General features: G+C 40.8%; 1 protein-coding gene and 1 long non-coding RNA gene across 3 annotated transcripts in view; one reads left to right on the forward strand and one right to left on the reverse strand.

The window, feature by feature from the left end:
- The window catches only part of LOC126236846 (uncharacterized), a 117,868-nt gene that overhangs the window by 88,348 nt on the left and 14,781 nt on the right, over positions 1–14,739 (forward strand). The window contains exon 3 of one of the 2 annotated variants that reach the window (XR_007544994.1): positions 11,773–11,877. This is a non-coding gene — a long non-coding RNA (uncharacterized LOC126236846). Of the gene's footprint in view, positions 1–11,667; positions 11,878–14,739 lie in introns of those variants that run through there. The other variant, XR_007544995.1, reaches the window with a different exon arrangement.
- Positions 1–14,739, reverse strand: part of LOC126236845 (nipped-B protein-like) — a 101,144-nt gene that overhangs the window by 776 nt on the left and 85,629 nt on the right. The window lies entirely within an intron of this gene.

Genomic DNA, 14,739 nt, shown 5'->3' on the forward strand with positions numbered 1-14,739 from the left:
TCAACATTGCTTGTCTTCAAAAAACTAGTTTGGAGAAATTAAATTAGTACTGTAATCTGTTTCTTAAAGTATTTGTATGCAGTGTAGCCATGTATGGAAGTGAAATGTGGATGACAAATAGTTTAGACAAGAAGAGAATAGAAGCTTTCGAAATGTGGTGCTACAGAAGAATGCTGAAAATTAGATGGGTAGATCACATAGCTAATGAGAAGGTATTCGATAGAATTGGCGAGAAGAGGAGCTTGTGGCAAAACTTAACTGGAAGAAGGGATCGGTTGGTAGGACATGTTCTGAGACATCGAGGGATCACCAATTTAGTATTGGAGGGCAGCGTGGAGGGTAAAAATCGTAGAGGGAGACCAAGAGATGAATACACTAAGCAGATTCACAAGGATGTAGGCTGCAGTAGATACTGGGAGATGAAGAAGCTTGCACAGGATGGAGCAGCATGGAGAGCTGCATCAAACCAGTCTCAGGACTGAAGACCACGACAACAACAACTGTAATCTGAAGGGATGTCAAAAAAAAAACAAAAGAAGAATCACATATGCAACAAATTAATAGATTGCACTACTGATCAAGGAAAATAATCATCCACAAGAAATCATTTTTATCAACATTTAAAATATTTTTTACAACAGTCATTACTCACATGCTGTCAAAATATATGTGCAACATACAACACCAGGTTTAAGGCGTGCAAAAGGAAATAAACTCTTTTTAGTACACTACTGGCCATTAAAATTGCTACACCAAGATGAAATGCAGATGATAAATGGGTATTCATTGGACAAATATATTATACTAGAACCGACATGTGATTACATTTTCATGCAGTTTGGGTGCATAGATCCTGAGAAATCAGTACCCAGAACAACCACCTCTGGCCGTAATAATGTCCTTGATACGCCTGGGCATTGAGTCAAACAGAGCTTGGATGGCGTGTACAGGTACAGCTGTCCATGCAGCTTCAACACGATACCACAGTTCATCAAGAGTAGTGACTGGCGTATTGTGACGAGCCCGTTGCTCGGCCACCATTGACCAGACGTTTTCAATTGGTGACAGATCTGGAGCATGTGCTGTCCAGGGCAGCAGTCGAACATTTTATGTATCCAGAAAGGCCCGTACAGGACCTGCAACATGCGGTCGTGCATTATCCTGCTGAAATGTAGGGTTTCGCAGGGGTCAAATGAAGGGTAGAGCCACGAGTCGTAACACATCTGAAATGTAACGTCCACTGTTCAAAGTGCTGTCAGTGCGAACAAGAGGTGACCGAGACATGAAACCAATGGCACCCCATACCATCACGCCGGGTGATAAGCTAGTATGGCGATGCCGAATACACGCTTCCAATGTGCGTTCACCGCAATGTCGCCAAACACGGATGCGACCATCATGATGCTGTAAACAGAACCTGGATTCATCCGAAAAAATGACGTTTTGCCATTCGTGCACCCAGGTTCGTCGTTGAGTACACCATCGCAGGCACTCCTGTCAGTGATGCAGCGTCAGGTGTAACCACTGCCGTGGTCTCCGAGCTGATAGTCGATGCTGCTGCAAACGTCGTCGAACTGTTCATGTAGATGGTTGTCTTGCACACATCCCCATCTGTTGACTCAGGGATTGAGACGTGGCTGCACGATCCGTTACAGCCATGCGGATAAGATGTCTGTCATCTCGACTGCTAGTGATACGAGGCCGTTGGGATCCAGCACGGCGTTCCGTATTACCCTCCTGAACCCACCGATTCCATATTCTGCTAACAGTCATTGGATCTCGACCAACGCGGGCAGCAATGTCGCGATATGATAAACTGAAATCGCGATAGGCTACAATCCGACCTTTATCAAAGTCGTAAACGTGATGGTATGCATTTCTCCTCCTTATACGAGGCATCACAACAACGTTTCACCAGGCTGCTGTTTGTGTATGAGAAATCGGTTGGAAACTTTCCTCATGTCAGCACGTTGTAGGTGTGTCCACCGGTGCCAACCTTGTGTGAATGCTCTGAAAAGCTAATCATTTGCATACCACAGCATCTTCTTCCTCTCGGTTAAATATCGCGTCTGTAGCACGTCATCTTCATGGTGTAGCAATTTTAATGGCCAGTAGTGTATTTCAATATTTGTCTCAAAAGAGACCTAGAAAGGATCCATTTCAAGTGACTATGGGACATTTGCATAACATTTAAACCTGTTTCACATTCCAAAATTTAATTGAAAGTGAAACAGGAACCTTTTTTCTGTAGCCCGAAATATAATTTTAGTACAATAAAATTGTAGAAATGTTATTTAGTATAATGCAAATAAGTAAAAGTAGAAGTGTGGCAGAATGGGAGTCATGCAGGATATAAAATCCACCTGATGTAATAAAGTAAAAAAAAGTGAATTTAAATTACACATAAGTAGATTCTAAAGTTTTTGAGGTTGCTAATCAGAGTTGGAAGCCCAGTTTGAATTACTAATTTTTTAAATTTCCACCCATTCTTTTAATAATAAAAGTTTTGCAGTGGGCCATTTGTTGTGATGGAGTGGGACTAATATCGAACAATTTCATGTTAACTTGTTTTATTTTGAAAATATACCGGTCTATGAAGTATAATCGGTATTGAACCAGAGAATGAACCTCAGTGAACAATATGAACAATATCAGATCTTGGTACTCATGCAGAATTATCAGTTTTAATTTGTTGTCCATACTGTTATCTCTAAAAAAGGTCACTTCTTATTCATATAAGAGATGTTGAGCTCCTGTATGAACTTGTTCTATCAAGTGTTTAATTGAGTTGTGATTGCAAATTTAACCACAAGAGGAATCCACATAAATATCTTTCTTTTCATCACCAACTTGACCACTAAATACATTATTCAGAGTGCACTCAGGAATCACTGTTGCAATTTTCTTTGAAAGAAAGTAGTTAAAATATTTTTTGTGTTGGAATGCTCTTTGTAAATTATTTTGTAAGGGATAGACCCATCCACACTGTATACAGAGTGAGTGTCAGGTACTGCATGGATATCACGAAAAGTTGCAAGCCAATCAACTTAATCCTTAGAATAAAAATCACCATAACTGATTTTATCTGTTTTATGATAACTTCATAAAAGGTCACTGCATATGCAGCCTGATATTTTACACCAAAAACCACACCAAGTACACCACTAACTCCTTCCTTTCTAATGAAATTACTGTCATGATGTATTAAGCTGATATTATACAGAATGTTATCACTTAAAGCATGCTAGGTTTACTTCCAATTTAAGAAATCTTAAAAACACACACAAGCTAATAAATATCAGACATTATTTAATATACAAATGTTTTGAATTTTTCTCTTTTATGATAGTTTGTTTAACTTTATTAAAGGAGGAATTAGAAGTTGTTTAAAGATAGGAAATAATTAACCATCTTCAAAATGTCTTCAATATAGTCTTATAAGCTGTGAAGGAATAGGACAAAAATTAATCAGTTTTAAGGTTAAAGTTTAAGTTGCTGATTATTTGCATATTATATGGTTTTCCCTTGAATTTCTTACATAAGAAACATATCTGCAATGAAAATATCATTAGTATTTTTAAATAATATAAACTTATTTGTTTTCCAATGACAGAATGGTACAATAAAATATACATATTTTGATTGCATTAAAAGGAATGTTTGCATTGCAGTAGAAGATGAAATTTTACATACATTTATAAAAGAAATACTAAAGAATTTGTACATAAAAAAAAAAGAAAATTAACTGCAACATACTGTACAGCAGAAAACTAGTCTTCTGAAATGGTTGTTCAAGAGCTTACTGTTGTATTAACAGATTCCTAAGTTTGCACTCTCAATCACAAAGAAATTTCAGTGTTCAACTTTCTTCTCTACAGCAAAAAATTTACCTAGGTACAATAATCGAGGTTTTTTTTTTGTGAGGGGGGGGGGGGGGTTGAGGAGTGCAAATGGCCCAAATATAATTCTGCCTATACCAGTGGTTTAAAGATAACTGCCGTCATAACATAAGCTATGGTCCATTCTTGACAAATTTTCTTCTTTGTTGTAGAGATGATTATTTCAAAGGTGATCATTGTGGTATCGATGTTATGTTTGATGATGATGATGAATGATAGTGTTTCTGTAGGTTTGGTGGAGGATACTAGTTCATGGTAGCCATGCGGGCAAAATGAAATCATGATATCATCAAGAAGAAAGTGAAAGTTGGATACGGGTGAGGTGTTGATGTAAATTTGTGAGGGTTGTGCTAATAGCACAGAATCTGATGGTGTTTTTGGTGGAGATTTAGGTGCAGAATGATTCAAGATACTGCACATTGTAGGTTGGAAGTGGGCATATAAGTGGAAGAAAGTGAAATGAAGCAACTGTGATTTGTTGAATGATATAGTAGCACTCGAAAGTATCAATGATATGGAGGACAGTTGTGACAAAATGGATTATATCTTCAGTGGTAGAATCTAGATGAAGCAAGTTGTTAGAATGTAATGCGCTGTGCCATATTTTTTTTTCTTTTTTTGGGGGGTGGTTGGGGGTGGGGGGTGGGGGGGCAAAGGTTCAGTAACTTCAGATTTTGATGGAGGGTCTTTGTTGTCTTTATACTTACAGGGGGTAGAATGAGAGTACCAATTACAGATATTACATTGTGGTGGGAATTTTAAATTGCGTCTCATTAATGGACTAGGAATTTTGTTAATATTTCAATGCTTCTGTGTCAATTTTGTTATATTTAAAATCAGAACAGCTGAAACAATTACTTACTGCTTCTATCCTGCCTCAACAGGGGAATGAAAACAAAAAATGGGGGAACAATTTTGTTTGCCTGCACCCAATCATCCTTTCAACTTAACGTAACTCTCACCCACTCATAAAACCAGGCCCACTTAATTTTTAACTGTTTATGTACCCCAGTTTAATATTATGGGCCTCTCTTATTATTCTAACTTCACATTGATCAGTTCTGTATAAGTCTGCAGGTATGAGCATAGTTTATTTGGCTTTTTACATACAGTAAAGACAATAACGTATATGTTCAATGTCACAAAACAGAAGATAGCTGGCCAGTATTAAAGTTCATACGTAGTCCATGATCAAAGCAAAAGTCTTCAACAGATAGTGGCCAATACAGTAACATTCCATCAAGCTAGTACACAAGAAAATGAGTCCTCTGCACAGCAGGCACATGATTACAGCCAGTTGGAGGTCACAGGGTCCCACCAGGTGATGTGACGTGAGTTCCGGGTGCATGGCCTCTTCCCGGAGTGCTTCTTGCAAAGACACCTTGTAGACTGCAGTGCTACTGATGGTGAGGGCTGGAGGTAGGGATCTATCTCTAACAGCTGTGACAGCTCCATGTAACTGTAGGAGTCTGTTACTACAAGTTCCATATATTCATTTACCAGTCATACGAGAGACATTTGTCAGCATGGAAAAAGGATTGTGCCCGCATTTCTGGATTCTGTAATACATATCATTGTGCTCTTTTTCTCACCTTTGCAAGACCTGTAAGGAGGAGGTAAAAAAAAAGAGTAGAAGCCTTGCATAACTGTAGGTGTAATGTAAGGCTGGAATATCTAGACCAATCTGAAAAGATTTGCAGCTGAAATACTCAGAATATTGTCAAAATTCATTGTTATTGTATGCCCATAACTTTTTATGGCGACATTTAACGTAATTATGTTTATTCATTGCGAATGGGGCAATACATGAAACAAGTTTTTAAATATTATTACAAATATATAGCAACTCTGGAGTGAAAAAATTGAAGTGATCCACTAATTTACGTATATCAGCAAGTATGACTATACCACAAACAGCTCTTTCCATGATACTGGAACAAGATCTATACAGAACCAACATCAAGATAGAATAAACATAATATTCAAACTAGCATTTCTATCAATGAATAAAATTGAACAATAAATTGCCCGAGGAGATTTAAGAGGTTACTAAAACAAACTTATCTGGAAAGGTAGTTGAAAAGTACCTTTTAAGTGATAACTTCTATAGTGCATTTCAGCTAAACGGTTCATCTAAAATATTTCTGGAACTGTTTAAGATATTTTAATTCTGTTTCCACCTCAAAAACTACTTAGAAAACTCTCTGGTCACTGAGAAGTACACAAACAAGAATTGGCGGCATAACCTCTTCTCTTAGCTATATTAATTATCAAGATATTGCTACCAACTTTGCTTTTTGAAATGGAACTATAGTAATTTCTGTTGCTGGTATCATAGTTCAAAAAAATATATCTGTTCTGAGATGCCATGACTGACCTCATTTGAACTCTTCTGTCAGGAGAGTTAACTTGGAGTTGGAACAGCTGCTTCAGTTGTGTGTGTATGGTCACATATTGGTGTGGTTCTTATTGATTCTCTCAGTATGTGGGATTAAAATAGGCATGGCCTACATCTCAACAGGAAAGGGTAGGATAAACTGGCTGAGGGGAGGGGGGATTGGTTGGTTAACTAACAATAAATATCAGTTTGAGAAGAGTCTAAAGGATTTATTGGTGGCCAACTCCTTCTGCTCCGTTGATGAATTTCTTAGCAGAGCTGATTTACACGTGTATTTTATTAATAATATTAATATAACAGAGGGAAACATTCCACGTGGAAAAAATATATCTAGAAAGAAAGATGATGAGACTTACCAAACAAAAGCGCTGGCAGGTCGATAGACACACAAACAAACACAAATATACACACAAAATTCAAGCTTTCGCAACAAACTGTTGCCTCATCAGGAAAGAGGGAAGGAGAGGGAAAGACGAAGGGATGTGGGTTTTAAGGGAGAGGGTAAGGAGTCATTCCAATCCCGGGAGCGGAAAGACTTACCTTAGGGGGAAAAAAGGACAGGTATACACTCGCACACACACGCATATCCATCCACACATATGTGTGGATGGATATGCGTGTGTGTGCGAGTGTATACCTGTCCTTTTTTCCCCCTAAGGTAAGTCTTTCCGCTCCCGGGATTGGAATGACTCCTTACCCTCTCCCTTAAAACCCACATCCCTTCGTCTTTCCCTCTCCTTCCCTCTTTCCTGATGAGGCAACAGTTTGTTGCGAAAGCTTGAATTTTGTGTGTATATTTGTGTTTGTTTGTGTGTCTATCGACCTGCCAGCGCTTTTGTTTGGTAAGTCTCATCATCTTTCTTATTAATAATATTGCATTATGTGATATAGCATACAATCTGACTTCTCTACAAATTTTGTGCAGTAATGTGATCACTGTAAATAAGTGTTGTAAAACTTTTTAATTTTATTTTACTTTTTATTTGATGATGTGTGGCTATAATAGCCTAAGAATTATTGTATGCACATAAGTGTATTAAACATTTAATACATGATGACAAATTTTATATGCTTTTAAATGTAAATATGCTTAAGATTTTGATTTTTGATCAATTCCACATGCATAAGGACAACTTAATTTGGGATCTGCGGAAGGCACAATAGCATATCTGTTCTTATTTTGTAAGTATTTACTGTGTATTCTTGTTTTCTGACATGTTCCACACCCCAGAGGATCTCCTCACTATGGATCAATTGGAACAAAAAGTAAATCTAATCTGATCTAATCTTCAGTGGTATTTCACTCCTAAAAATCTGTTTACTAGTTTCAGAGAATTACAATGTTTAGAACTTAGGATTTATCTGTTTTGAGGATGAAACCCAATTGCTGTCTTATGCAGACATTCATGATTTCATCCTCAAAAAAGGAAATAGATCATCATGCTTAAGCATAAAATAATGTTGCCCTGCTGCAATACTGATATAAAATGGGCACAGACAAAATGGAGCATTCATTCTGTCGGTGTTCTTCACGTGTGTCGAATACTGGTTAGTCTGAAAAAAAATAAGTACTTTTCACAAACAAAGAGAAACTACATATGCTACTTCTTTACAGAGAACACAGAAATATTGTTCAAGAATGGTTGAGATACTCACAAAGGATACTGGCAGTGTCCAACAAGAATGACAATTCAGTGAATGAGCAAAAAATTGTTATTGGAATGATGCTGGAATACTATAAAGGGGAAAGAAGCAAGCTTTCAATTAGAATAGCAAATAAAGTAGTTGCTCTGGCAGCTGCTGCACATGATCATAATATTACATCCAAAGACAATGCTTACTTTACTTAACTGTGAGTGCCCCTGGAATAAGTCAGCCCAGTGTTGTTCACATTTTGCATGCAAGCAGCTTCTGTCCATAGTAAGTGTGTGCTCACCAACAGATTGACTGGGTTGCAGAAGATGCATGGAATTTTACTGATGAAGCTACCTTCACAAATCATGGAAAGATGAATGTAAGAGATCTGCATCACTGTGGCATGTTGGAGAACTGAGACAGTGGAGTGGATGACCTTACCTCTTCTGATTGGGACCTGATACACTATTGTTTGTGAAAATTGCAAGACCAAGGAAACGTGATTAAAATGAAATTTATTCCACAGGTTAGGGAAATGACAACACATAAATGATTAGGGCTACAGAACTGTATACACACTCTGCTTATGAGAGTCCAGTGTGGGGTGAAGCCACCACATGCGACAGAAAGAGCCTATAGATGTTATGTCACAGAATCAAAGAGGGCCTGAGTATGCTGCTGAAAAACACATGGCCAAGCAGTTTGTAGGAGCATTCACAAAGCATGACAGTCCTCTCCAGGGGACACCACTTTATCACAGCACTAACTGTGCAGGCATAGAGGTTTGTGTGTTTGTATGAAGCTGAGGGCTATGCTAACAGTAATGTAGCTACTGGCAGGGTCTCCCATGCCGGAGAGGTCTCAGCTTACGAACCAATGAAGTTGTACCACAATGCCCTTTCTCTTCCCACATCCATTCCTATAGTGGAACATGAAAAGATATGCCATGAGCAGAGTCTCAGGGAAACCGGTTGACCTCTGTGAGTAATAAGCTTTACAATGGCACGGGGTGTGTCTGGTGTTGGCATAATATATCCCCAATTCTTGTTGGAAGCTAAATGGAGTACACAAAAAACAATACAAATATTGAGGGATTTGATGATACCTCAAAAACCCAAACATCAGGGTTGGAACCAATGGAATCCATTTCTGGTCCTGGATCAGCTGACAGACTAGTCCAAGAATGGAAAAATATTACTGAGAAGTTGGACCAATTCAAGATCAGATCCCTGTTTGCGGCCCAGAAGAGGAAACTTCTCAGAGGACATAAAGAGAGAGAAGGCAAACAATGTTTCCTAAACATAAATGGATATAATTAAAAGGACTTCAGTGTAAGACATCAAATTAAAAAAGGGTTGCCACAGAGTGAAGTGGGTAAACAGACCACTTCCACCTCCCACACAGGAAGCAAAGGAACAAGAGAGGAGTGTAGCACTGCTATTTTTTAGGATAATTGGATCCAGAAAAAGGCACTACATGAAATAGGGAAATAAACCTGTAGCATGGCAGTCTCAATTTTTAGGATGACAGTTATCCAGAAGGGATATCCACTGGTCAACATTACCTTGTAGGAAGAGGAGCTAAGTAGTTCGGGTGTCTCTCTTTGAGATGGTGGAGGGGTGGGGGTGGGGTCGGGACACAACATTCTAGGCCCCATATTCATGATCTATCTGGACAAATGGGCTCTAATCTTTGTCTGTGAGGAGATGGAAACAGTGGATTGATGAAGGAGATGGCACCAAAGATGTCTCTGTGGAAGGAGGCAAAGCTGCTGTTCAAGATAGTGGAACTCTTCAAGACTGCGAACATATCAATTTGTGTACCAAAACTTCTTAAGGATGTTCCTCTACAGGCTCTGTTGGAGAAAGTAAGGATGAAAAAATACAAGGTCTCAACAAATACTGGAGAGTAACCAACTGGAAGGTTGTACCTGGCAGCCAAACCATAGTAGTGAAAGCTGGTGGGAAATTCCTCAAGGCAATGCAAGAACAGGACTTGAAACTGTATATTGGGTTCTTGCATGTTACTGTCAGGGTAATTAAAGATATCAGAAGCAACCATGTAAGCTAGCTGGTAGCTAGAAGTGTTAGATAAACCTGCAGCACAGTATGGGGATAACTGCTATCTTCAGTCATCTTATGAGAAGACAGGAGATGGCGCTAATCCAGGAACACTGTTTATACAAAGGGAGCACATCAGATATCAAAGAAATTGGAGGTAATTTGATTTACACTCCTGGAAATTGAAATAAGAACACCGTGAATTCATTGTCCCAGGAAGGGGAAACTTTATTGACACATTCCTGGGGTCAGATACATCACATGATCACACTGACAGAACCACAGGCACATAGACACAGGCAACAGAGCATGCACAATGTCGGCACTAGTACAGTGTATATCCACCTTTCGCAGCAATGCAGGCTGCTATTCTCCCATGGAGACGATCGTAGAGATGCTGGTTGTAGTCCTGTGGAACGGCTTGCCATGCCATTTCCACCTGGCGCCTCAGTTGGACCAGCGTTCGTGCTGGACGTGCAGACCGCGTGAGACGACGCTTCATCCAGTCCCAAACATGCTCAATGGGGGACAGATCCGGAGATCTTGCTGGCCAGGGTAGTTGACTTACACCTTCTAGAGCACGTTGGGTGGCACGGGATACATGCGGACGTGCATTGTCCTGTTGGAACAGCAAGTTCACTTGCCGGTCTAGGAATGGTGGAACGATGGGTTCGATGACGGTTTGGATGTACCGTGCACTATTCAGTGTCCCCTCGACGATCACCAGTGGTGTACGGCCAGTGTAGGAGATCGCTCCCCACACCATGATGCCGGGTGTTGGCCCTGTGTGCCTCGGTCGTATGCAGTCCTCATTGTGGCGCTCACCTGCACGGCGCCAAACACGCATACGACCATCATTGGCACCAAGGCAGAAGCGACTCTCATCGCTGAAGACGACACGTCTCCATTCGTCCCTCCATTCACGCCTGTCGCGACACCACTGGAGGCGGGCTGCACGATGTTGGGGCGTGAGCGGAAGACGGCCTAACGGTATGCGGGACCGTAGCCCAGCTTCATGGAGACGGTTGCAAATGGTCCTCGCCGATACCCCAGGAGCAACAATGTCCCTAATTTGCTGGGAAGTGGCGGTGCGGTCCCCTACGGCACTGCGTAGGATCCTACGGTCTTGGTGTGCATCCGTGCGTCGCTGCGGTCCGGTCCCAGGTCGACAGGCACGTGCACCTTCCGCCGACCACTGGCGACAACATCGATGTACTGTGGAGACCTCACGCCCCACGTGTTGAGCAATTCGGCGGTACGTCCACCCGGCCTCCCGCATGCCCACTATACACCCTCGCTCAAAGTCCGTCAACTGCACATACGGTTCACGTCCACGTTGTCGCGGCATGCTACCAGTGTTAAAGACTGCGATGGAGCTCCGTATGCCACGGCAAACTGGCTGACACTGACGGCGGCGGTGCACAAATGCTGCGCAGCTAGCGCCATTCGACGGCCAACACCGCGGGTCCTGGTGTGTCCGCTGTGCCGTGCGTGTGATCATTGCTTGTACAGCCCTCTCGCAGTGTCCGGAGCAAGTATGGTGGGTCTGACACACCGGTGTCAATGTGTTCTTTTTTCCATTTCCAGGAGTGTATATTAAAACAAACAAACAAAAGAGGCATTTATATCAACCATACATTTTATTCTTAATGCCAACAGTGAACTTTTGTTACAGGCACTTAGTGAGCATCAGGATAAACAATGTGAGGAAGGAAGCACAAGGGAGTTTGTATTGGTCTCACCTTACCTTCCTTATGATGACAGTACTCCTCCTTTCCAGGAAGTGAGGAGGCTAGTAGACAGCTCCTTGCAGCTGAATGAACAACTGTTGGTTGGTTGTGATGCCAATGCCCAAAACCTGGCACGAGGGACACCAACAGCACAGGTAAGTACCTACTGGAGAGTAATTTAGAGATCTCGAGTAGGGGTGGAGATAGAAGAAGGGAAAAAGTAACTGCAATAACTTTTTGGTCCATCCTAACGGGTAGTTACATTAAAAATTGCAAGAGGCGAAGGAGCTCTACTTACTTGACATCTATATTAAGCCCGGGGCTGAAAAAGATGCTAAACAGATGGTTCAAATGGCTCTGAGCACTATGCAACTTAACTTCTGAGGTCATCAGTCGCCTAGAACTTAGAACTAATGAAACCTAACTAACCTAAGGACATCACACACATCCATGCCCGAGCAAGGATTCAAACCTGCGACCGTAGCGGTCGCTCGGCTCCAGACTGCAGCGCCTAGAACAGCACGGCCACTCCGGCCGGCTGCTAAACAGACCATGGCTCACTGCAATCCTATCTGAAGTTCAAACTTTGATAAGAGATCCAGTAGATCTTGAGGAAATGGCACACGAAGTGTGTCCAATCACCAAGAATTGCAGGAATGTATCTTGGTGGGACATTAACCTACATTTGTAAATGAAGCAGGTAAGTAGGTTGTTGAGCTTTGCAAGAAGGAAAGAACAAACAATGGGCAAAATATCAGGACCCACTTGCTAAACAAAACCTTGCTATTCAGCAAGCAAAACTACCATCCTGGACGATATTCTGCGAGGAGGTGGAATGAACAGCTGCTAGAGCCAGAATACCAACAAATCCATGAGGCACTCTAGGGGGAAGGAGGTTAGTGGGTATACAAAGACAGTGTATGAGGCACTGGATGTGCTCCATAAGACTCACTTCCCTCTATGCACTCTAGCAGATAACACAGACTAAGATTCAGTCACTGTGAGGTAGTGATTTACAGGTAATCAACAGGAGCACAGAGAACGTGCCGATTTCAAGAAAATCTGGTGGATATTGGGAGTATTTCAACTGTTAAAGACACCAGGCCCAGGTGGAATTTTTTCAGCTCTACTGCAACAAGCAGAAGATGGATTAATTAGACTACTATGCAGATTGTTCAGAGTCAGCCTAACAGCAGGAGTCAGTCCTAATGTGAGGAGATCAGTGAAGGTTATCTTCATTCTGAAGCCATGGAGGAATGATCACAGCAAGGTTAGGGACTTGAGACCAATCAGTCTGTCCTCCTTTCTTCTAAAGTCACTAGAAAAACTGGTTAATGAGCATTTTAGGGAAAGCATGTTAAGTAAGGTTCCTCTACATGAAAACCAACCGGATAAATCATGTGATGCAGCACTTCACTAACTTGATGGAGAAAATGCGAAAAGCTCTACACTTTCACGAAATTGCTCTCTGCATCTTCCCGGATATTGAGAGGACTTTTAACAATATGACCTTCAAATCCACAATTAGACCTGCAGGAGAGCATGGTATTAAGACCACTATATGCAGGAGGATTAAGACCATGCTGAGTAGACAAAAGGTAGAAACCATGATGATGAAAGAGCAAATAGTTTCAACACTACCAGAGGGTAATCTGCAAGGAGAGATTTTGTCCTACCATGGAACCTAGTGGTGAATGCCCTCAAAGAGTTAAATTCAAGAGTTACTTGGCCAGGGATGTACAGAAAATGTGACAAAATTACAAGTACTGCAATAACAATGGCCACAAAGCACTATGATCAAAGCAATCAGGATCAAAGGGTCAGTCTCAGGTAAACTGTGTAGTACCATTCGTGAGGTAGCATATCCAAGACACATACTGAAATCTTAAGCTTTTCAATGATACTCTATCAGTAGAGGGGGTGTCACAGTATCTAGGAGTAACCATGGATGCAGAACTATCCAGAACTCTCACATAAAGAACATACAGGATGATCAACTGTTAGTGCAACCACTTTAGTGGTGTGCCACTGGCTGGCTGCTGAGTGGGTGACAGGAGGTATGCAGTTTGTCACTTAAGTTATTTCTAACATACATAACATAAACTCTTAAAAAGAAAATTACATTACTCACATATATTAAGCACAGAGATGCTGGAACAGCCTTGCTTCATTGTTCTAGCATTTCTGACACCTGCTTAGGAAATTGCTCATAACACTCTGCAGTTCCCTCTGAGATATGGCAGCAATTTCTAGATGCATGTTAGTTCTAAGTTTGATGAGAAAGATGTTGAACTGATTTTCTTGGAGTACTTTCCAGAGCATGACGAACTCCACACCTTTTTCTGAATTCAAGAATCTTAACAGTAATTCACGCGCTTTCAAACCGAAACTGAAGAGTTTCCTCATGGGTCACTCCTTCTATTCTGTCGAGGAATTCCTTGAAAATTTAAGCTGTTTTTTATTGTATTGCTGATAGCGTTTACTTAAACTTATGGCCTGACTTTTTAAGGTTCATGAACATTTATTTTTATCAACATTTATTTTTATCTGTTATTACGTTTATGTTGTAATTTCATGTACTGACATGTTCCATGACCTTGGAGATTTGCTCCTTAATTTGGTCCTACAGAACTCGACGAGTAAATAAAAAATAAATAATTAAGTAGTATACATGATTGTCTATGTTTCCTGTCAAGAGCACTTCCTATTTAGTGAAATTTATTCGCCAATTGATTAATTGTTTTCTAATTAGGAATTCCTCTTTAAATAATCTTCTTACTGAATGTGCTGATTCTACATGCATTTATTAATCATACATGAATACTCTTTGGTGAATAGGATACTTTTATTTACCCAGCTTGCTAGAAACACATTCACTCAATATACTGTACTGTGTCACCTAACAAACAGGTGGTGGTGGTTAGTGTTTAACGTCCCATCGACAACGAGGTCATTAGAGACGGAGCCCAAGCTTGGGTTAGGGAAGGAATGGGAAGGAAATCGGCCGTGCCCTTTCA

This window comes from Schistocerca nitens, chromosome 2 (genome assembly GCF_023898315.1).
Source record: "Schistocerca nitens isolate TAMUIC-IGC-003100 chromosome 2, iqSchNite1.1, whole genome shotgun sequence".
In the NCBI taxonomy this organism is placed as follows: domain Eukaryota; kingdom Metazoa; phylum Arthropoda; class Insecta; order Orthoptera; family Acrididae; genus Schistocerca; species Schistocerca nitens.